Here is a 21,989-nt window from a genome sequence, read left to right on the forward strand (position 1 = left end):
GGGATGAAGAAAGCAGGCAGTGGCTACAGACAGTAGGTGAAGGGGAGTGGGACGCAGGAAGCAGGCGAATGCAGTAGATAGAGGAGAGTAGGTGACTCAATGGGATGTAGAGAGCAGGAAGTGGAAGCAGAGAGAAGAAAGGAAGTACTGGGGAAAGTGATGAAGCAGTCGGTGGTAGCAAAGACAGGAGGTCTAATATTTTTGCGTCAGTTTATTTTTTCATGAAATAACAACACAATAAAGGCGAGTGATGGTTTGGCTAGAGGGGACGGTTGGAGGCCAGGTTTTTATTTTCTTTACATTTTAATATTTTTAGGAAAAAATAAACCAACCCAAATCATGGCTAGAAAGGGGCATTGGTGCAGAGAAAGGTGATGGTAAACTCGATGCAGAAAGTAGGCGGTGGCAGCAGAAAGCGTAGAGGCAGAGATAGGGAATAGGATGCAGAAAGCAGGTGCTGGCGGCAGAGAGAGGATGGGTGACAGGGAATGTGATGCAGAAAGCAGGCAGTGGTGGCATAGAGGAGGAAAAAGGATGCAGAAAGCAGGCAGTAGTAGTAGAGAGAGGAAAAAAACTGACAGGGAATGGGACACAGAAAGCAGGTGGTAGCAGTATAGAGGAAAGGAGGGGAGTGGGATGCAGGAAGCAGGCGGTAGTAGCAGATCGAGGAGAATAGGTGACTGAATGGGATGTAGAGAGCAGGCAGTGGCAGCAGAGAGAAGAGAGGAGGTGATGGGGAAAGGGATGAAGCAGACGGTGGCAGCAAAGACAGATATTTTTGTGTCAGTTTATTTTTTCATGATACAACAACACAATAAAGGCGTGAGATGGTCTGGCTAGAGGGGACGGTTGGAGGCCAGTTTTTTTTTTACATTTTAATATTTTTGTGATGTTGTATTATGTAACAATAAACTAACAGAGGAGAGGAAGTGTTAGGGAATAGGATGCAGAAAACAGGCAGTAGCAGAGAGAGGAGAGGTGCTGACCGGTAACAGAAGGCAGAAAGCAGGTGGTGGCAGCAGAGAGAGGAGAGGAAGTGTTGGGGAATGGGATGCAGAGAGCAGGCAGTGGTGGCAGCAGAGAGAGGAGAGGAAGTGTAGGGGAATGGGATGCAGAGAGGAGGGGAATGGAATGCAGAAAGCAGGTGGAACTAGCAGAGAGAGGAGAGGAGCTGACTGGTAATGGGATGCAGAAAGCAGGTGGTGGCAGCAGAGAGAGGAGGTGACAGGAAATAGGACAAAGAATGCAGGCGGTAGTTATTATAGAGGGGAGAGGATGTGTTGGGCAATGGGATGCAGAAAGTAGGTGGTTTGCAGCAGAGGGAGAAGAGGAGGCTATGGGGAATTGAACGCAGAAAGCGGGTGGTGTCAGCAGAGAGAGGAGAGGAAGTGATAGGGGAATAGGATGTAGGAAGCAGGTGGTGGCAGCAGAGAGCGGAGAGAAGGTGACAAAATGGGATGAAGAAAGCAGGCGGTGGCAGCAGAGACAGTAGGTGAAGGGAAATGGAACTCAGAAAGCAGGCGGGGTGGCAGAGAGAGCAGAGGAGGTAATGGGGAATGGGACACAGAAAGCAGGCGGGGGTGGGAGAGAGAGCAGAGGAGGTAATGGGGAATGGGACACAGAAAGCAGGCAGTGGTGGCAGAGAGAACAGAGGAGGTAATGGGGAATGGGACACAGAAAGCAGGCGGGGGTGGCAGAGAGAGCAGAGGAGGTAATGGGGAATGGGACACAGAAAGCATTCGGTGGTGGCAGAGAGAGCAGAGGAGGTAATGGGGAATGGGACACAGAAAGCAGGCGGGGGTGGCAGAGAGAGCAGAGGAGGTAATGGGGAATGGGACACAGAAAGCAGGCGGGGGTGGCAGAGAGAGCAGAGGAGGTAATGGGGAATGGGACACAGAAAGCAGGCAGGGTTGGCAGATAGAGAAAAGGAGGTTATGGGTAATGGGACACAACAAGCAAGCAGTGCTGGCAGAAAGAGGAGTTGACATGACTTTCCACAGTCTCCCACTCATCTTGTTATACAGGGTGAAGGATTGTGGTACATCAGTGCTCACCGCTCATTGCCTGCCCATACACACTAGGAGATTTTGAGTTAAAAGTAGCTCAAAACGGAAAAAGTGGCAACTTTGAGCTCAAAAGCGCCTAGTGTGTATGGGCCTTAACTTTCCTCCAACCATCCAACTTTTATGTTCTGTGCTGCTCCACATACCTAACCAACTTTATCATTAGTGTACACCAGCCAACTTCTGTCGCTCTCCAACTTGTGATGTCACAGAGGCAAGCGGGCAGTGTCTGTATACTTCTGTATGCCTTGAGTAAATAAACATTTTATTAGAAAAATAAAAAACACTTTTGCATGTGTATTTATATCAATACAACTAGAGAACCACAAGTGCCAGTTTACCCTGGGATCTCTAGTTTATTATCTCCTGCAGCAATTAATAAATTGACATCTTGCTGAATAGGCTTCAGTGTATACAAAATAATGAGTTATGCAGACCCTAGAAACCAGTATATTTGGGCATGCCCTGGTCCCATAGATGTTTGTGGGCAGCTGACGTTACTGCCAGATCCAATGTGCTGGAGCCAAGGTCCTCTGTCCCCTGCATACTGCAGCATGGAACGCCCCCTGTCCAGGATGGTAGAAGACATCGCTACTCACAGATCTTTTATTATTGAAATAACATCTGCTGGAAGTTTACATTCTCTCTCAATATTTGTACAACTTCTTTTTATAATAAATTCTAGCTATTGTACCCATCACCCTTATTTCTCTGGTTTATTTATTGCTCCTGTATTACATATATTATGCAGCCTTAAGAGCGTGATCTCTCATCCTGTGATGTGAATACATTTCTAATTCCAGGAATACACAATGCCATAACAAATGGAATATGGGGTGTTGGGATACTTGCAGACGTACTATTACAGTAGTGTGATTCTTGCGGTGACCCAAACTTGAACCAATACTCTGAATGAATTAGTCGGGTGGTCAGGATTAGTATCAGGTTCCCACAGACCTCAGTGTCCGCACAATGAAGCAGATCGGCTTTCTGGACATTGGAGTCTGGCAATCTGTCCACAGGGATTACAAGTTGCCTATAAACCCCGTATTTAATGTACATGTCACCCTTGTTCTGTCCTAATATTCTATTACTATTCTTGGTCTAGATCTACAATAACACTCAAAAGGTCGATATGGGGTTTTCAAAAGGTCGACACAGTGGACATGGACACCGTATCGGTGCATCGCGTCCCCTCGCATGGCTGGCTGTGCTCACCATACTTCGGGCACGGTGCCTCGTTATGCTTGGCAGACTATTTTATTCTCCCTCCACGCCCTAGTGCAGCGGTTCCCAACCGGTGGTACGCGTACCACCGGGGGTACGCGCCGCTGTGTCAGGGGGTACGCGGGGCCGAGTCTACTAATGGCGTCTGCAGCTAGGCCGAGTTGCTTAATGACGCCGACGTGACCCGGCACATGCGCAGGACGCCGGGTCACGCCGCAGCGGCTGGAAGGAGGACCCCCGGCGCCTGCGCAATCACTTGGAGACCGCAGCGCGCGAAGAAAGACGCTGCGCCTGTAAGGACAGACCCTGCCGCATGCGCACCCACGGTAAAGGACACCGCCCTGCCTGGAAGCAAGCCGCCACGCCGGGATTGCTGCCTTGGACGGAACGACGCCTGGATGTGTAGATGCCAGGTGAGCATCTCTCCCTAGTCTTGCGCATTTTCTGGGCGCTGTGAGCATTTCTGGACAGTCATGTGTACCCAAGTGTGAGAGCACACAGGGATTTGACACTTTCCTCAGGTGTCTTTGTGTTTAAAAAGGGGGCTATGTAATGTGTAGGGGTGACTATGCCATACCCTCCAACATTTGAAGGGCACAAATCGGTACTCATTTAGGAAGGGGGCGTGGCCACGGGTAAAGTGGGCGTGGTCATGAGCAAAGTTAGTGTACTGGCCCGTCCCCCCCCACACACACATTTATAGGTTACCCCTGTATATAATAGTGTATATATATATAAATAAGACAAGCCCTGCCTTACACAGACACATGCGCATCCAAAGCTCAGCCCTACCATAGTCACCAGTATTATTTCAGTCCTGGTACAGCAGCAGCAAAAGCAGCATGGTTGGTGTATGCCAGGGCCAGGTAACGGTTCTCAGCAGGAGGTGGAGCAGCAGGCACGGTCCTTGCAGGGGGCGGGCAGCTGGCTGGTGTTTGAATGCAGAGCACTGGTCAGCAGCAGCACCTATGATGCAGCAATGACGGAGGAAGGCTGTCAGTGACAGACCCCTCTCCTCCCCCCCCACAGAAGAATGTCAGGCCGCTGCCACTGTGGCACCGCATCTCTCCTCTGTTCTCCACGCCAATGCCTGGAAAAAGAACATCCCTAAGAGTCAGATAATCCGAATAAAGCGGAATTGTTCATCTGAAATAGCTTTTCAAAGACAATCAAAAGTAATGATGGAGTCCTTTAAACAACAGGGATATCCACAAAAACTAGTTGAAAATGCTTATAAAGAAGTCATGAAAATAGATAGGGAGAAGCTCCTGACCACATCCATCATAGGTAAGAAAAATCATAAACAAGATTCAGAAAATAGAAATGTTGCATTTATTACGCAATATAATAATTGTGCACATGAAATACAAAAAATTATTAATAACAACATGTTTATCCTGAAACAAGATTCTCTATTAAAGGAATCTCTAGGATCCAAAAATCATGTAATATTTAAAAAAGGGGAAAACTTGAAATCTAAGCTAGTAAGTAGCCATTTTTCAGATAAAAGTAAAAATCTAAAAGGCAATACAAAGGAAAGTAAAAACTGGTTGTCTAAACTACCTACTGGTTTTCATAGATGTGGAAACAGTAGGTGCCACACGTGTATGCATGGGGAACAAAAAAGCACAGAATTTGTCTCTTTTTCTAATAAAAGTATCCATCAGATTAAAGGCTTTTTAAGTTGTAAGACCTCGTATGCCATATATCTAATAGACTGTGGATGCGGCCTACAATATGTGGGCCGCACCACAAGGACTCTCCACACACGCTTCATGGAGCATAGGCGAAACATACTTGCAGGAATAAAAACACATCCACTCTCCAAGCATATAGCCTATTGTCAACAACAATGTGTGAAGAACACACGTGTGAGGGCGATAGAACACATAAAACCCACCCAAAGAGGTGGGGATCGGTTTGGCCTGCTATGCAGGCGAGAAGCCTACTGGATTTTCCAGTTAGGGACACTAGTCCCTAACGGCTTAAATGACACCATAGAACTCAATAACATCTGAGTAAATACCGAATATGGGCCTATTTTCTCTTAGAAATCATGATTAAAATAATGTATAACTATATGTGAATTATTGTTTCGATATTTCCCCCTTTTTTTCTTATAAAGAAGCACAAAGGTGTTTATGATGAGATAGAAATTTATGCGAAAGAGCTGTCTCCCTATTCCTCCTGGCCAATAAGGGCCTATATGCTAATCTGGTCTGATTGGTCTGGTCTGATCGGAAGATATTGGTGACTGAACATAAATCCATGATTCTATGATTTGAGGTCTATGTTAAATAAAATGATTGATCGACATAAAATTAATCGACCTAAAACAATAATAAATATGATAAAAAATCTACTTATAAATAATAAAAAAGGATTATGATCCATATAAATAAATAGAGATAATAAAAGGTATGACTATATGTTTCTCTGAGTGCAATATAAGATAGGTCTATAGATGGTGAAATATATCGAATAAATTTGTAATATGTAGAAGCTATGACCAATCATTGATAAGAATTGTCTAATCATGTTATAATAAATATCTAAAAGAATACCCATGTCCTCTGTATATGGGTGTTTTTATATATATATATGATTAATCCTTCTTCTTGCTCATTTTGTTCCCTTTTTCTGTGACTGTATATAGAAATATATACATAAAAATGAAAGAAAATTCTTTATATAAAATTTTTTCTTTCTTCTCTTCCTTATATGTCTGTCTGTTCTGATTTTGCAGGCAATCTAATATCTTATAGTCTGTTTATAATTATAGGATTTATGTGAAGAATCAATTGATATTATCTGTGTATATATAGATCTGATGAGAAGTATGTACCTTCATATTAGACACCCAAATGTAAAGTATTGTATTAAAACTAGATGAATTAATGAATTAGATTAATTAAAACTAGAATTATGTACGTTCATATTAGGCACCTAAATGAAAATTATTGTACTAAGAAGTGTAGAAATTGTAATTGATTGATTGTCTGATTATGGCGACGTGTCGACACATAGATATGGCTACACAAATCATGTAGTTCTAAATGTGTATATATTATATATTTTTTACTTTTCTCGTTTTTAATGAAGGCAATAAATGCAGCATATAAATAAATGAATGAATGTAATAAAACGAAGCCTGGACATACTAATAAGACGGGAGTATATTGCGATCCCCACCAGGAAGTAAATATGAGATCGAGGCTTGGTTTAAAACAACATTGCGCATGTGCGCGGTGCAAAAATGATGTCAGAACAGGACAAGTAAGTAACTAATCAAACGCCCATATGGGCGGCGCACAGTTTGTTAAATATGGGCAGTGGGAGAATCCCACGCTATCTGAGGAAGCCGCTGACCAAGGAGAGGCGGGGAAACGCGTCATCAGCATCAGCCCTTGCTTGTTGTACACGAGAAGCACCGCAGCGTGGGGAGACTTGGAAGCCGGAGTGTTCTGGATAAAGCTGACGACTACATCTACCAGCTGGGAACCCATCCAAGGCGGAAACCAGTCCCTATCCCCTAAGAGTGGATTACAAATTAACACGCAAGTCGCAGAGTATAAATTTATCAAACTGCTTTATGTCTGCTTGCTCTAATCCATGTGCTAAAAATGACACTAAACGTATGGCTGTGTGACTGAACCAATTATAAAGCTGCTGCATGCAGATTCTGTGCAGATAGCACAGCACAATAACTTGTCTACTATCAGCCCTTTGGCAAACAGCTTAACTCACATCTAACCCTGCTTATAAACCAGCAAAACTAACCCTGCTTACAAACCAGCAAATTAACCCTGCATATGCTGAATCAGGCTAAGTGAAATTATTGCTGTACTTTGCCTTTATTGTTATTTTATATGTTTTTGATTTTTTAGCGATTGTGTGTATTATAACCATTCTATGGTACCATATATGTATTGTATGAACCCCACCGGCCGGTGATCTGTTTTAAAGTTTGATATATCTTTAAAAACATTTGTCTAAAATAAATAGAGATAAATTTTAAATTTATTGTGTGACTAATTGTGTCCAATCTGCGCTGTCTAAATTGTATATATCTCCCTGCCAACTGCAATGTCCCAGTGAGAAGCGAGTGCGCAGCGACCCACCCCTGTATTTCGCTGGCGCTGCTGCACACTTGTACTAGCAAGCAACTCCGGTCAAGTCCCCCCCTCTCCCCCCGTCCTCCGCGTCCATAGAGACTGCAGCGGAGCTAGATTGTAGAGGCAGACGGCGGCTGCGAGAGGACAAAGTCCCCCAGAGTGCGCATGTCTCCCGGGTGCTCTGCAGGGAAGGGAACCAGGCAGAAAAAAAACCGGTACATTCGGTACACTTTTTATTTGCCGGTACAGACCTTTAGAAAACGGTACTGTACCGGCAAATTCGGTACAGTTGGAGGGTATGCTATGCTGGCAAAGTGTGTAAAAAGGGGACTTTATGGTTTATTGAGGCTGATACTGGTGTTACTAAAGATTTGTCTGTGTGGTAGCGCGGACAGTCCAATGGTTAGCATCGCTGCCTCACAGTAATGACATCATGGGCTAGCTAGAATAGATTCCCATGTGCTGTGTGGAGTTTATACAAATATACAGTAGGCCAATTGGCTCCTGGAGTGGTGTTATTTAAAGATTTAGTTTTATTAAAATGTGTGATTTTCAACAATTCTGCAGTTTAATTCATTTTTGGTGATGCGTTCCTTTTTTACTTTCTTGGCTAGGGCAGGCTGTGTGTGAACCTCGTGACAGCAAAGTCCTTTTATTTTGCCAGCAAGGTGTCAGGAAAGTCCTTTTATTCTGCCAGCAAGGTGTCAGCAAAATCTATTTAATCTGCCAGCAAGGTGTCAGCAAAGTCCTTTTATTCTGCCAGCAAGGTGTCAGCAAAGTCCTTTTATTCTGCCAGCAAGGTGTCAGGAAAGTCCTTTTATTCTGCCAGCAAGGTGTCAGCAAAGTCCTTTTATTCTGCCAGCAAGGTGTCAGCAAAGTCCTTTTATTCTGCCAGCAAGGTGTCAGCAAAGTCCTTTTATTCTGCCAGCAAGGTGTTAGCAAAATCTATTTAATCTGCCAGCAAGGTGTCAGCAAAGTCCTTTTATTCTGCCAGCAAGGTGTCAGCAAAGTCCTTTTATTCTGCCAGCAAGGTGTCAGGAAAGTCCTTTTATTCTGCCAGCAAGGTGTCAGGAAAGTCCTTTTATTCTGCCAGCAAGGTGTCAGCAAAGTCCTTTTATTCTGCCAGCAAGGTGTCAGCAAAGTCCTTTTATTCTGCCAGCAAGGTGTCAGCAAAGTCCTTTTATTCTGCCAGCAAGGTGTCAGGAAAGTCTATTTAATCTGCCAGCAAGGTGTCAGCAAAGTCCTTTTATTCTGCCAGCAAGGTGTCAGCAAAGTCCTTTTATTCTGCCAGCAAGGTGTCAGCAAAGTCCTTTTATTCTGCCAGCAAGGTGTTAGCAAAATCTATTTAATCTGCCAGCAAGGTGTCAGCAAAGTCTTTTTATTCTGCCAGCAAGGTGTCAGCAAAGTCCTTTTATTCTGCCAGCAAGGTGTCAGGAAAGTCCTTTTATTCTGCCAGCAAGGTGTCAGCAAAGTCCTTTTATTCTGCCAGCAAGGTGTTAGCAAAATCTATTTAATCTGCCAGCAAGGTGTCAGCAAAGTCCTTTTATTCTGCCAGCAAGGTGTCAGCAAAGTCCTTTTATTCTGCCAGCAAGGTGTCAGCAAAGTCCTTTTATTCTGCCAGCAAGGTGTCAGGAAAGTCCTTTTATTCTGCCAGCAAGGTGTCAGCAAAGTCCTTTTATTCTGCCAGCAAGGTGTCAGCAAAATCTATTTAATCTGCCAGCAAGGTGTCAGCAAAGTCATTTTATTCTGCCAGCAAGGTGTCAGCAAAGTCCTTTTATTCTGCCAGCAAGGTGTTAGCAAAATCTATTTAATCTGCCAGCAAGGTGTCAGCAAAGTCCTTTTATTCTGCCAGCAAGGTGTCAGGAAAGTCCTTTTATTCTGCCAGCAAGGTGTCAGGAAAGTCCTTTTATTCTGCCAGCAAGGTGTCAGCAAAATCTATTTAATCTGCCAGCAAGGTGTCAGCAAAGTCCTCTTATTCTGCCAGCAAGGTGTCAGCAAAGTCCTCTTATTCTGCCAGTAAGGTGTCATTCAAGTCCTCTTATTCTGCAAGCAAGGTGTCATTCAAGTCCTCTTATTCTGCAAGCAAGCTGTCATTCAAGTCCTCTTATTCTGCAAGCAAGCTGTCATTCAAGTCCTCTTATTCTGCAAGCAAGATGTCATTCAAGTCCTCTTATTCTGCAAGCAAGCTGTCATTCAAGTCCTCTTATTCTGCAAGCAAGCTGTCATTCAAGTCCTCTTATTCTGCAAGCAAGCTGTCATTCAAGTCCTCTTATTCTGCAAGCAAGCTGTCATTCAAGTCCTCTTATTCTGCAAGCAAGCTGTCATTCAAGTCCTCTTATTCTGCAAGCAAGCTGTCATTCAAGTCCTCTTATTCTGCAAGCAAGCTGTCATTCAAGTCCTCTTATTCTGCAAGCAAGCTGTCATTCAAGTCCTCTTATTCTGCAAGCAAGGTGTCATTCAAGTCCTCTTATTCTGCAAGCAAGGTGTCATTCAAGTCCTCTTATTCGGCCAGCAAGGTGTCATTCAAGTCCTCTTATTCTGCAAGCAAGCTGTCATTCAAGTCCTCTTATTCTGCAAGCAAGGTGTCATTCAAGTCCTCTTATTCTGCAAGCAAGGTGTCATTCAAGTCCTCTTATTCGGCCAGCAAGGTGTCATTCAAGTCCTCTTATTCTGCAAGCAAGCTGTCATTCAAGTCCTCTTATTCTGCAAGCAAGGTGTCATTCAAGTCCTCTTATTCTGCAAGCAAGGTGTCATTCAAGTCCTCTTATTCTGCAAGCAAGCTGTCATTCAAGTCCTCTTATTCTGCCAGCAAGCTGTCATTCAAGTCCTCTTATTCTGCCAGCAAGGTGTCATTCAAGTCTTCTTATTCTGCCAGCAAGGTGTCATTCAAGTCCTCTTATTCTGCAAGCAAGGTGTCATTCAAGTCCTCTTATTCTGCAAGCAAGGTGTCATTCAAGTCCTCTTATTCGGCCAGCAAGGTGTCATTCAAGTCCTCTTATTCTGCAAGCAAGCTGTCATTCAAGTCCTCTTATTCTGCAAGCAAGGTGTCATTCAAGTCCTTTTATTCGGCCAGCAAGGTGTCATTCAAGTCCTCTTATTCTGCAAGCAAGCTGTCATTCAAGTCCTCTTATTCTGCAAGCAAGCTGTCATTCAAGTCCTCTTATTCTGCAAGCAAGGTGTCATTCAAGTCCTCTTATTCTGCAAGCAAGCTGTCATTCAAGTCCTCTTATTCTGCCAGCAAGCTGTCATTCAAGTCCTCTTATTCTGCCAGCAAGGTGTCATTCAAGTCTTCTTATTCTGCCAGCAAGGAATTAAAAGGCATTCAAAATGGATAAGTGGTTGAAAATGGGAATTTTTAGCAGACCATCACCTGTTACTAGCACAGAATCTCCAGTTACGGATTTGGCAGCTGCAAGTACTTCTGTGCAGTCTCATGAATCACAAGGACAAGGGGACCAGGGTGCAGCTACTGATAGCCCTGCTCTAGAAAGAGATACAGTTAAAACTAATCATAAAACTCAAAACTGTGCTCCTTCAAAAAAGAGAAAATATTGCGATGACTATTTGAAATATGGGTTTTCAGTCACAGGAGATGAAGACTGTCCTAAACCACTGTGCGTTGTATGTGGCGAGATATTGGCTAACGGGTCCTTAAAACCATCGTTGTTAATGCGCCATTTAAAGACAAAGCATCCAAATTATAAAGATAAACATGTTAGTTTTTTCAAGAAACTATCAAAAGGTCCAACTATATCTTCTTTTGTTTCATCTGCAAACAAGGTCAATGAGAATGCGGTTGAGGCATCATACAGAATAAGTCACCGTTTTTCTAAATGTGGTAAAAATCATACAATCGCTGAAAAATTGATACTTCCTTGCATAAGCGATACAGTTAGATGTATGTTTGGTGAAGACCATATCCTAAAAATTAACAAAATTCCATTTTCAAACAATACAGTTTCTCGCAGAATAAATGAGATGTCTGATGACATTGAATCCACATTGATTGAAAGAATAAAAAAAAGTCCATTCTTTTCAGTGCAGGTAGATGAAAGCACAGATGTATCAAATCTGTCCATTTTGCTTGTCATTGTTAGATATATCAATGATAAAATGCTTGAAGAGAATCTTTTACTGTGCCACCCTCTCACTGAGAGATGTACAGGTCAGGACATATTTAATGCCATTCACGGTTATTTTGTTAAAAAACACATTGATTGGGCCAATTGCTGTGGTATTTGCACGGATGGTGGTAAGTCTATGTCGGGCTGTTATACAGGCTTACGTGGCCGCATAAAAGAAGTCGCTCCTCATGTTCCTTGGAGCCATTGCTGTATTCATAGACAAAGTCTTGCTACCAAACACCTGCCATATGCACTGAAGGAAGTTCTGAATGAATCGGTCAAATTTGTTAATTTCATTAAGGCCAATGCCACAAACTCCAGATTATTCAAATCTTTGTGTACAGAGATGGACAGCATCCATACAACCTTACTTTTCCACACCGAAGTGAGGTGGCTTTCACGAGGGAAAGTACTCACCAGATTGTTCGAATTGAGACATGAAGTTCAACTTTTTTTAGAAGACCACCCTTTTCAGTTGAGCTTTAAGTTTCATGAAAGTGAATAGCTTCAACAGCTTGCGTACTTATCTGATATCTTTTCAGAAATAAATAAACTTAATTTAGGATTACAGAATAGTTTCATAACCATCTTTAAGGTTTCTGACAAAATCGAGTCTATGATCAAGAAATTGGATTTTTGGGAATCTTGTATCAAAAAAGACCAGTGTGAAGTTTTTGAGACACTCTACAGTTTCTTATCGGAGAATGAGCTGCAATTGTCAAAAGAAGTAAAAAGTAGTATAGTAGCTCACTTAAAAGAACTTAAGGTGTCGTTTAGACACTATTTCCCGAAGCAAAATAGTGTTAATAACTGGATTTCCAATCCATTCAATGAAACTTTCTTTCAACAAGCTGAAAACTTATCAGTTTCTGAAAAGCAAAACTTGATTGAACTTTCGACTGATTCGTCTTTACAGTCAGATTTCAAAAAATCTAAACTTATCGACTTCTGGTCAGCAGTGAAAGAAGAGTACCAACAACTCAGTGAGAAAGCAATACAATATTTATTGCCTTTCACAAACACAGAGCTTGTCGAAAGAGCATTCTCTTCTTATGCGTACATTAAGAATAAATATCGCAGTAAGCTTGATGCAGCTCCTGATTTGAGATTATATCTGTCTTCATTCGACCCTGATTTTAAAAAACTCAGCTCCATGAAACAAGCTCAAGGATCGCATTGAAATTAAGAGCCAGATGCTGGATATGTGACACCACTGGATATGGAGAGCTGATATTGAACCAAGAAGCACTACTATTGCCAGAAGAACATTTCTGCCAGATGCTGGATATGTGACACCACTGGATATGGAGAGCTGATATTGAACCAAGAGGCACTACTATTGCCAGAAGAACATTGCTGCCAGATGCTGGATATGTGACACCACTGGACATGGAGAGCTGATATTGAACCAAGAGGCACTACTATTGCCAGAAGAACATTGCTGCCAGATGCTGGATATGTGACACCACTGGATATGGAGAGCTGATATTGAACCAAGAGGCACTACTATTGCCAGAAGAACATTGCTGCCAGATGCTGGATATGTGACACCACTGGACATGGAGAGCTGATATTGAACCAAGAGGCACTACTATTGCCAGAAGAACATTGCTGCCAGATGCTGGATATGTGACACCACTGGACATGGAGAGCTGATATTGAACCAAGAGGCACTACTATTGCCAGAAGAACATTGCAGCCAGATACTGAATAGGTGACCCCACTGGACCTGGTGAACCGCTCCCAGAAACAAGGATCAGATTGAAATGAAGAGCCGCATTTCAAGGTAATACTGTTTTTGTTTTTCAGTTAAGATGCAAATACAATTGTAAAATGTAAAATCAAAAGTAAAAGCCTATAAATGCCATTAAAGAGGTGCTTTTAGTATTTAGCTAACCTAATAACATTACTATCTAACAAAAAACAACTTTTATGGCGCGAAGCGATGGGAGAGGAGGTATTTATGAAAGGAGGGGGTACTCCAAAATGAAAAGCCTAATCAAGGGGTACTCGAACGAAAAAAGGTTGGGAACCACTGCCCTAGTGGATGGTAGGGCATGAAAAACCGCATGTTGGCACATGTCAGCAAAAAAAACCATGTTGGCCTTTTGGCTGTCGACCTTCCCCATGTTGACCTAATTCTTGTGTCGACCTAATGACCCTGTCGACCTAGACCCATGTCACCCTTTTGAGGTTGTTGACCTTCAATGGCCGACACAATATATGTCGTCGACCTAGTGACCGTTCCTTATCTGGATAACCTTCAGAATACACAAATTGGCCACCGCGGCTCTGTAAAACGGTCCTGAAAATCTGTGTCGGATTATCCTGTCCCCGCCCCGCTATACAATGCTCACATTACTGGCCAACATTTGGTAAAGCTGCGTACACAGCCCTGGGCACACTATGGGAACAATTACACCACAGCATCTGCCAGCACTAGCTTGATAAAATGTCCTGCAATTTAATTCTGCAAAATGTAATCTTCAGTGATATCATTCCCCCGATCTTAGACGCTCCAAGAGAGGAGAAGCAAAACTCCCTAGTGCAGTGGTTCCGAAACTGTGTGCTGTGGCACCCTGGGGGGCCTCAGGACACTTTCAGGGGGGACTTGGGTTGGGGGTCCAGGAAAAACTTCAATTATGTATGGTCAGTGTGATAGGAAAATCCAGATGTGTGGACAGACAGAAGAGAATCCTGTCCCTCATCACATAAGTGAACCTAAGAATGACATATAAACACAAATTACTTAATATTCTTTGAGAAATTTCTCAATAGGAAACCTTTGGTCTAGGGGTGACGCAAAAAGAATGTGATTATCTAGGGCGCCATGATGTTCGGGAGCCACTGCCCTAGTGTATAACAGCATCATTCTAAGTACAACCCCAAGCAGGTCAGGTGGAGTCTCCTACCAGAGGACATGGGCTATGTTTTATGGCTGACAATTGCGCATCCACAGAGAGGATTACACCCTATTCGGATGAGGCCAATATTGGGAATCACACCGTCACCATTCAGCAGCAACTCCTATGAAACAAATGGAGAAATCTAGTTTAAACAGTATTTAATAAAGTGCAGAAGAACAAAAACATAAAGTGCAGGAGTGAATTGGACTCTGACTAGTTGTATAGTCTACTATAGAGAAAGGTAACGTAATCACAACAGTAACATGTACAGTACATCAGGTGCCCCCAGGTTACCCGGCAGGCTCAGAGTTACCCGGCAGGTTACCCGCCAGGCTCAGAGTCTAATAGGGTGTGCACACGGTTCGATTACAGATGGTGCCCCTGCCATCCTTGGCCGGGGCTTGCCAGACCCTCCCCGCTGGCGAGCGCCGGCGGCAGGGGATTCACTGAACTGGGACACGCACGCGTCTCATACGCACGCGCGTCCCAGTCTCTCGGCAGGGACGCTGCGTGTCCCTGCCCATCTCCGCTTCAGACAGGCAGGGTTAGGGGGCGCTGGGGGCGGCAAGGGCGATGGCGGGGGAGGCGGTGGGGCCCGGAGGAAGGCTCCATTTCCCAGGGGGCGCGCTGTATGTCTATTTTGCTTCAAATCGAACAGAAATTTAACGTATTCGATTTTCATTCGATCCCCAATACGCGGCACCGTGGCATCGAAATCGAATAGAAAAATAGACTGTGCGGCAAGACCATATAGTACAGATCTGTACTTTACAGTGTAAATCGAATGTGTACTCGCAACATTCGATCCGATCCCAATTTATTCGGGATTGAATAGAAAGTATATTGCACCGTGTGTACACCCCATAACAGCGCTCTGGTAATCCCTCCTCACCAACTTGTTTCCATACCAGGTGTATATTCCTCAAGGCATGCCATGAGATCAGGCTACCATAAAGCACGGCTATTGCTGCTCTGATCTGGCAGGACGGATGCATTCACCGACAATTGAATTCCTCCACTAAATCTGCATCTGAAAACTATAACCCAAATCAATATAACAAATCATTGTCAAATCATTGGATTATTTATATGGACAAATTATATTGACCCCAGATCTTATTTTAAAGGATTTGCCTTAGTTTGCCTCAGGCCAAAACAAACATGGGTAATATATGAGCCCAGGAGATACAGCAGTGCACCACACACTGATGGAGATGGTCTGACATCATTCCTAGGGGACGTCACTAGTCTGCGTGCTGCTGCTTTAAAGATGATATTGAAAGTGACAGTCACCTCCTCAGGCCACATACTGTTATGGGGCCTACATATGGAGAGATTTCTTACGTTACTTTAGGGTTGCCGACTTTTACAGTCTCCTCTCCGGGAGAACCCTGGAAAGGAGACTGTCAGCAGCACTTCTGGGTGGCGGGGCTGATGGATAGATCATTAGTCCCTGCCCCCAGTAATGCAAATCCTGCAATTTGTGGGTCTCTGAGTAAGGGGCAGGGCTAAATAACGATGATTTGCATATTTAGCCCCACCCCCTCCATCGACCATTTTAAATGTAAAACTCTGCCACCGGGGAAATGCGGGGGTCTGCCGGTATCTGGGAGTGTTGCCCACCTGTCCGGGGGGCCCGGGAGGGGGACACGATTTTCGGGACCTTCCCAGCCATTCCGGGAGGGTAGGCAACTCTGCGTTACATATACATGACTGAACAGTTAGAGAAGAAGCTGCTGGCCCACGGCTACCAAGTATCAGTAACTGGGATAAAAAATATGGGTGTGGTATAAAAACCCGACAGTCGGGATTCCGACAGTCATTAGTCAGACGTCGGAATCCCGACTGCACAGCGTGGGGAGCGCAATGAAGCCCCTTGCGGGCTCGCTGCGCTCGCCAAGCTGCGGGCACGGTGGCCACCTATTTTATTCTCCCTCTATGGGGGTCATGGACCCCCACGTCGGGATTCTGACGTCGGAGTAATGACTGTCGGAATCCCGACTGTCGGAGAGTCTTCCGGCTCGCAAAAAATATATATATTTTAGGTTAAATGTACTAGGCGGGACCCATAAATGATACATCACGTATGGTGTCAATGCTGTACAAAGATCATGTAGGAACCACTTCATTAATAACTCATTAGGTACGTACAGTATATACAGCGCAGTATTACTACTGTATTAAACAGTTGATTTTAAATTTAACAAAAATCATCTTAAAAAATCTATGGACAACTTGTGGGGTACGGATCATTAGGTCTACAAGAGAATGGTCAACAAGCATTGGGTCGCCACCATTAGGTTGACATGCAGAAAGGTCAACATGGGTCTAGGTTGACAGGTCAGTAGGTCGACATGGGCAAGGTCAACAGTCAAAGGTCGACATGGGGTTTTCACTCTTTTTTTATCTGAATTTCTACACAGAAAACATGGACACTGAACCGTAGCACCGCGTCTCCTCGCTTCGGGATACACTCGGCACACAATACCGCCTGTTGGCGCATGTCGGCTCAACAAACTGTGAAAAACACCATGTCGACCTTTTGACTGTCGACCTTGCCCATGTTGACCTAATGTTTGTGTTGACCTAATGACCTGTTGACCTAGACCCATGTCGACCCAGACCCATGTGGACCTAGACCCATGTCGGCCTTTCTGCATTTTGACCTAATGGTGTCGACCCAATGCTTGTCGACCTAATGACAGTATCCCACCTGTAGCTACACCTGCCTGAGGCAGTGGGGTTTGGGGAAAACACTGCATAGATCTCTGTCTCTCCTTTCATGGGTATGGGTCGTTGAGTTGACCCAATTTGTGTTGACATACATTGAGTCGACACAGTTAGGTTGGCAGGCAATAGGTCAACACCTGTGAAAGGTCGACATAGCTTAGGTCAACGGGGACTTTAGGTCGGCATGAAAAAGGTCGACTTGAAAAAAGGTCAACATGATTTTTTTTGTGTGTGTGTCTATGCTGACTTACGTCAACATGAAAACTGTATAAGTGTAAAACAAAACATGTCGACCATCTTTATATTGACCTTAATCATATCGACCTAAAGTCCCTGCTGACCTAGGCCATGTCGATATTATATAGGTGACGACCTAACAGTGTCGACCCAATGTACAGTATGCCTACCTAATAAAGGCCAACCTCACAACCATATCCAACCTTCATAACCAGCCACACATTCCGGTACTGGGCAGTTAGGGGGAAATCAGCATGGAGTACCAGTAACCAGCACCGCACAATGCCATAGCAGGGGAACACATTACACCTACCCCCGCCATACAGGCCCAGATGTAGGGCCTCATGGGCCTGGAGCTGTTCAAGGGCCTATTATGAGAAGTGGAGGCCAATACCATGTAATGGTGTGTACACACGGCAGGATATGCCGTGAGATGCGAGTCCCGATACGATCAGAACGTTACGGGACTCGCATCGCACGGCATGCTGCAGAGGGACAATTTAGACTACATAGTGCAGATCTGCAGTATATAGTCTTGGCTGCCCTCTCTATTTCACTGCCGATTTGCGCTCATACGGGAGCACGCATCGGCAGCACATCGGGCTCGCAAGCCCTAAAAAAGCATGCGATCTGCATGCGATATGGCTTCCGATGTTCACTATATCGGCAACATCGGATGCCATATCTCCCCGTGTGTACACACTATGAGACCTATACACTATGAGACCTATACACTATGGACCTTATTCAGGTGCATTCGCAAGGCCGCGTTCGCACAGGGCAGATGTTTGTTGTGTTGTGTTACCCCGCAGGCTGCGAATGGATGTTCATGTAAATCTTCCATTCGCAGCCAGTGCGTGCGAACACACACTGTGAATGGGTGGCGGACAAGTTGCAATACTTAGGATTTATGGCCGACCATGTGACTGTGGTGTCTGCCTGGTGATCATCACGCTGCCATGGTGATGGGCCTATTTATGTGGAGGCCTGGAGCTGCAGCCTCCCATTGTTAGTCTGGCCCTGATGCTGTGTTATGTGCAGGAGTGATTAGTAAGCTGCAGCTGGTCCATGGTTACAGCTCCCAGCTCAGATTCTGCAACAATGTAACGATGAGCTGCAGAGATGAACCCTCTCTATGACAGCTGCACAGATCTCACACTCTCTATTCACTGCTATCACATTATCCTGCCCCAAACTGTTGTTCTCAGGTTTGGGATTCATCAAGAAGTGTACCCCCCTCCCTCGAAGATAAATGCGGCCCCCACCAGGTATCCCCAAGGCCTGGTGTGAAGCCAAGAGATATTCCTCCCACCTCTAGTGTAAAAGTAGGACTACAGGTAACATCAAAGCAGGCTTACCTAATGCCGTGTTCTCACTGCGAGTGAGAAATACACTCGCTGGACCCCCGTTCTCACTGCAAGGAAAATTCCGGGTGAAGAAGTTCTACCGAGAATTTGCCTTTTAACACGGGTTTTGCGGCAGTGTGAACGGGTCAACCCGTGTCTGCATACCCGGATCTCAGACACGGGTAAAAAGAAGGGTTTTACCCGTGTCTGAGATCTGGTTATGCGACCCGTTCACACTGCCAAAAATCCCATGTTAAAAGGAAAATTCCCGGGTCTACATGCTAGACCCGGGAATTTGGCTGCAGTGCGAACGGGGTATAATTTTATAGACTCGTCTCTGGGAGAAGTCTGGAGAGGAGACTATGAGCAGCACTTTCCCCTGGAAAGCTGTGAATCGCAGTATTTAATCTCTTAAGTGGTGGGTTTTGCTGTGGGGCCCTGGCAGGTTTGTCCTGCCCCAGCAAAACCCACCACAGATCGTAGGAAGCCGCAGCCCCCCCTCACCTCCGCTCCGGCATTAGTACGCTCGGGGATGTTTTGCGGCGGTTCAGGAGGACTCGGGAGCCTGAACTCTCCCGAGTCCCCCCAAGCCGCGCCGACCATCCCCGAGCCTGCTGCCTACGTCACTGATGCATATAGTGAGAGCAGACTGGCGGCAGGGGAGTTCCGGAGTACGATCGCCGGAGCGGAGGGGGTTGCAACAGAAGCGGCAGGGGGGGGGGGGTGACGGAGGGGACTCCTAAAGGTGGTGCTCCGCTGGAGGCACCACTGGCTTGCACCTAAGGCAAAGTGGTATGCCTGGAAATTTTCTGGGACAGCCCAAAAATTTCCAGGCATATCACCCAAGGGGTTAAAGGCCGATGTCAGGGAGGTTAGGGGCAGTGGCATAACAATAACCCCGCAGCCCCCACGGTAGCGGGGAGGCGCTGTTTAAGTGCACGCGCCGGGGGGCTGTGGGGCTATTGTAACGCCGCCACCACCACAGACCCGCAGATTTGCTTGTATTCGCTGCGGTCCCGGCTCCCCTCATGGCTTTGTTCTGAGGCTATGGAGACGGACCATCATAAAATGTCTGCCCCCATATAGCAAACTGTTCTCTGAGACACGGGCCCGTAGGATGGGGACGGAGAGACACAGGGCCGTAGGATGGGGACGGAGAGACACAGGCCGTAGGATGGGGACGGAGAGACACGGGCCATAGGATGGGGACGGAGAGACACGGGGCCATAGGATGGGGACGGAGAGATGCGGAGCGGTAGGATGGGAAAAGATAGATGCAGGGTGAAACTGAGGGGGGTAGAGAAATGCAAAACACAGGGCCTGAGATCCCTACACAAACTACAGTACTGTTTTGTGCCTGATAAAAGACCCCTCATGAATCATGAATGAAGCCCTGGAAGAAGATTACTTAACTGGGGGGATGGGTGGAATCAGCCTGACACTGCACAGTGACTCACTCTTACCTTATCTGTGCAGCAGAAGTCACCCTCCATCTCCTCCTCTGTCCCAAATCCATGAGCAGTGCAGATTGTGGTGGTGAGGAATCTACACACTTGCTGGAGCCTGGGATACGTGCTGCTGGATGTACTAGGGCGGGGGCGGGGCTTCTGTGGACTGCTCATCGCTGTCTCTTCCTGTTGTGCAGGAGCTTCCATGCTGCCCTGCACAGTGTCTGACAGGGGGAAGCGCTCAGCGCAGTATAGAAATAATCCTGAGCATGATACAGTACTCCCTCATGGCAGCCCTGGGACTACAGGCAGCCAGCCCCTCTATAGGTGTCACTGTGGCTCTCTCCACTTTAGCACAGCTTAGTGCATTTGACCCTCCTCCCCCCCCCCCCCCCCCCCCCACAAATAAAAAAATATTGGGGGGTGAATAATTCAGAAAGAGGACAGGGCTTTGATCTCAACCCTTGTTTGGACAGAAAAAAAAAACCTTCAAACACTTGCTCAATCAGAGGTGTGGTGGTGGTGGGAGGGGGGAACTGGGAAATAATAACAGCAGGACACCACAGATGGCTACACCTCTATAATAATAATAATAATAATAACAGGACACCACAGGCTACACCCCTGTATAATAATAAAAATAGGATACCACAGGCTGCTTCCCCTGTATAATAAAAACAGGACACCACAGGCTGCTCCAACTGTATAATAATAGGACACCACAGACTACTCCAACTGTACAATAATAGGACACCACAGGCTGCTCCCCCTGTATAATAATAGGACACCACAGGCTGCTCCCACTGTGTCTCCAGTAATCTAATGCTGCTAGCTACTGTAGTGATGAGAACACTGGGACAACATGAGGTGACAGTGACACAGGGAACAGAGCAGGGAACCGAGATGCGGTGCCCCATGCACAGCGCACATGAGGAGGAGTGTTGGCTAATCCTGTTTTGCACCAGAACAAAGCTGCCTGACCCTGGATAGGCTGATCTCCTGCTAGCAGCACTTCCCACACAGCCAAGACTGCCCGCTGCCTGCTGTTCGCCACTGCCCACCTCACCCTGCAGAGAAGGAGCTTTCCTGACTTCTTCCATCTGTCCCTCTTCATGGGCCAGCAGATCCTGTTGTGGAGTATGCAGGAAACGCTGCAGAGCCGACCAGGAGCCGCCGCTGATGCTGGAGACGGATGTGAGGCGATGAAGCTCCGTCTTTAAGACAGGCTTCCGCCATTACCGGTAGTGCAGCGGGAGGCTGTCCAGGAATTTCCAGTCACCCGAATTCCGTGAGAATCCCGGAATCTGGGTGACTGGAAAAGCCTACTGGAGGGTTGCCACCAAATCCAGGAGAATCCCGGAAATCCGGGAGAGGTGACAACCCTAAGTACAGTACTTCACAGGAGAATGCTTTGCAGGTCTCACAATTACAAGTGAAATAATTATCTTCACCTGTGGATCTTTTCAAATGTGTTAGTGAGTAATGTGCACCTGTCAGTAGCGCACGCAGGGGGGGTTTCCGAGTACCCAGAAACCCCCCCAGAAGTTTAAGGGCCATTGTCTGAAAGCTGAGGGTCCCCTCTTTCCAAAAGTACAAGAATTTTTAAAATCGGACCTTGGGAACCGGAGATATCTGACTTCAAAGCAGTGGTCCCCATCCAAGCCTGTTAATTGCTGTTCCCAGTCAGATATTTCAGGTTCTGTCTGACGTAGAGTTTTTCTGAGGATATATTCCAAAATCTGTGACTCTCCCCCTTTGAAGGACACTAGAAGCTTGTCTCTACTGCAGGCCAG

General features: G+C 45.7%; 1 long non-coding RNA gene across 1 annotated transcript; it reads right to left on the reverse strand.

The window, feature by feature from the left end:
• Nucleotides 1–2,008: 2,008 nt before the first annotated feature.
• LOC146027125 (uncharacterized) lies at nucleotides 2,009–20,324 on the reverse strand. Its single transcript, XR_014454688.1, has 3 exons — nucleotides 20,212–20,324; nucleotides 14,442–14,556; nucleotides 2,009–2,310 (listed from the first exon to the last, which is right to left on the reverse strand). It is a non-coding gene; the product is annotated as an uncharacterized LOC146027125 (long non-coding RNA).
• Nucleotides 20,325–21,989: the final 1,665 nt, after the last annotated feature.

Source organism: Crinia signifera, chromosome 8 (genome assembly GCF_055691185.1).
Source record: "Crinia signifera chromosome 8, ASM5569118v1, whole genome shotgun sequence".
NCBI classification, from domain to species: domain Eukaryota; kingdom Metazoa; phylum Chordata; class Amphibia; order Anura; family Myobatrachidae; genus Crinia; species Crinia signifera.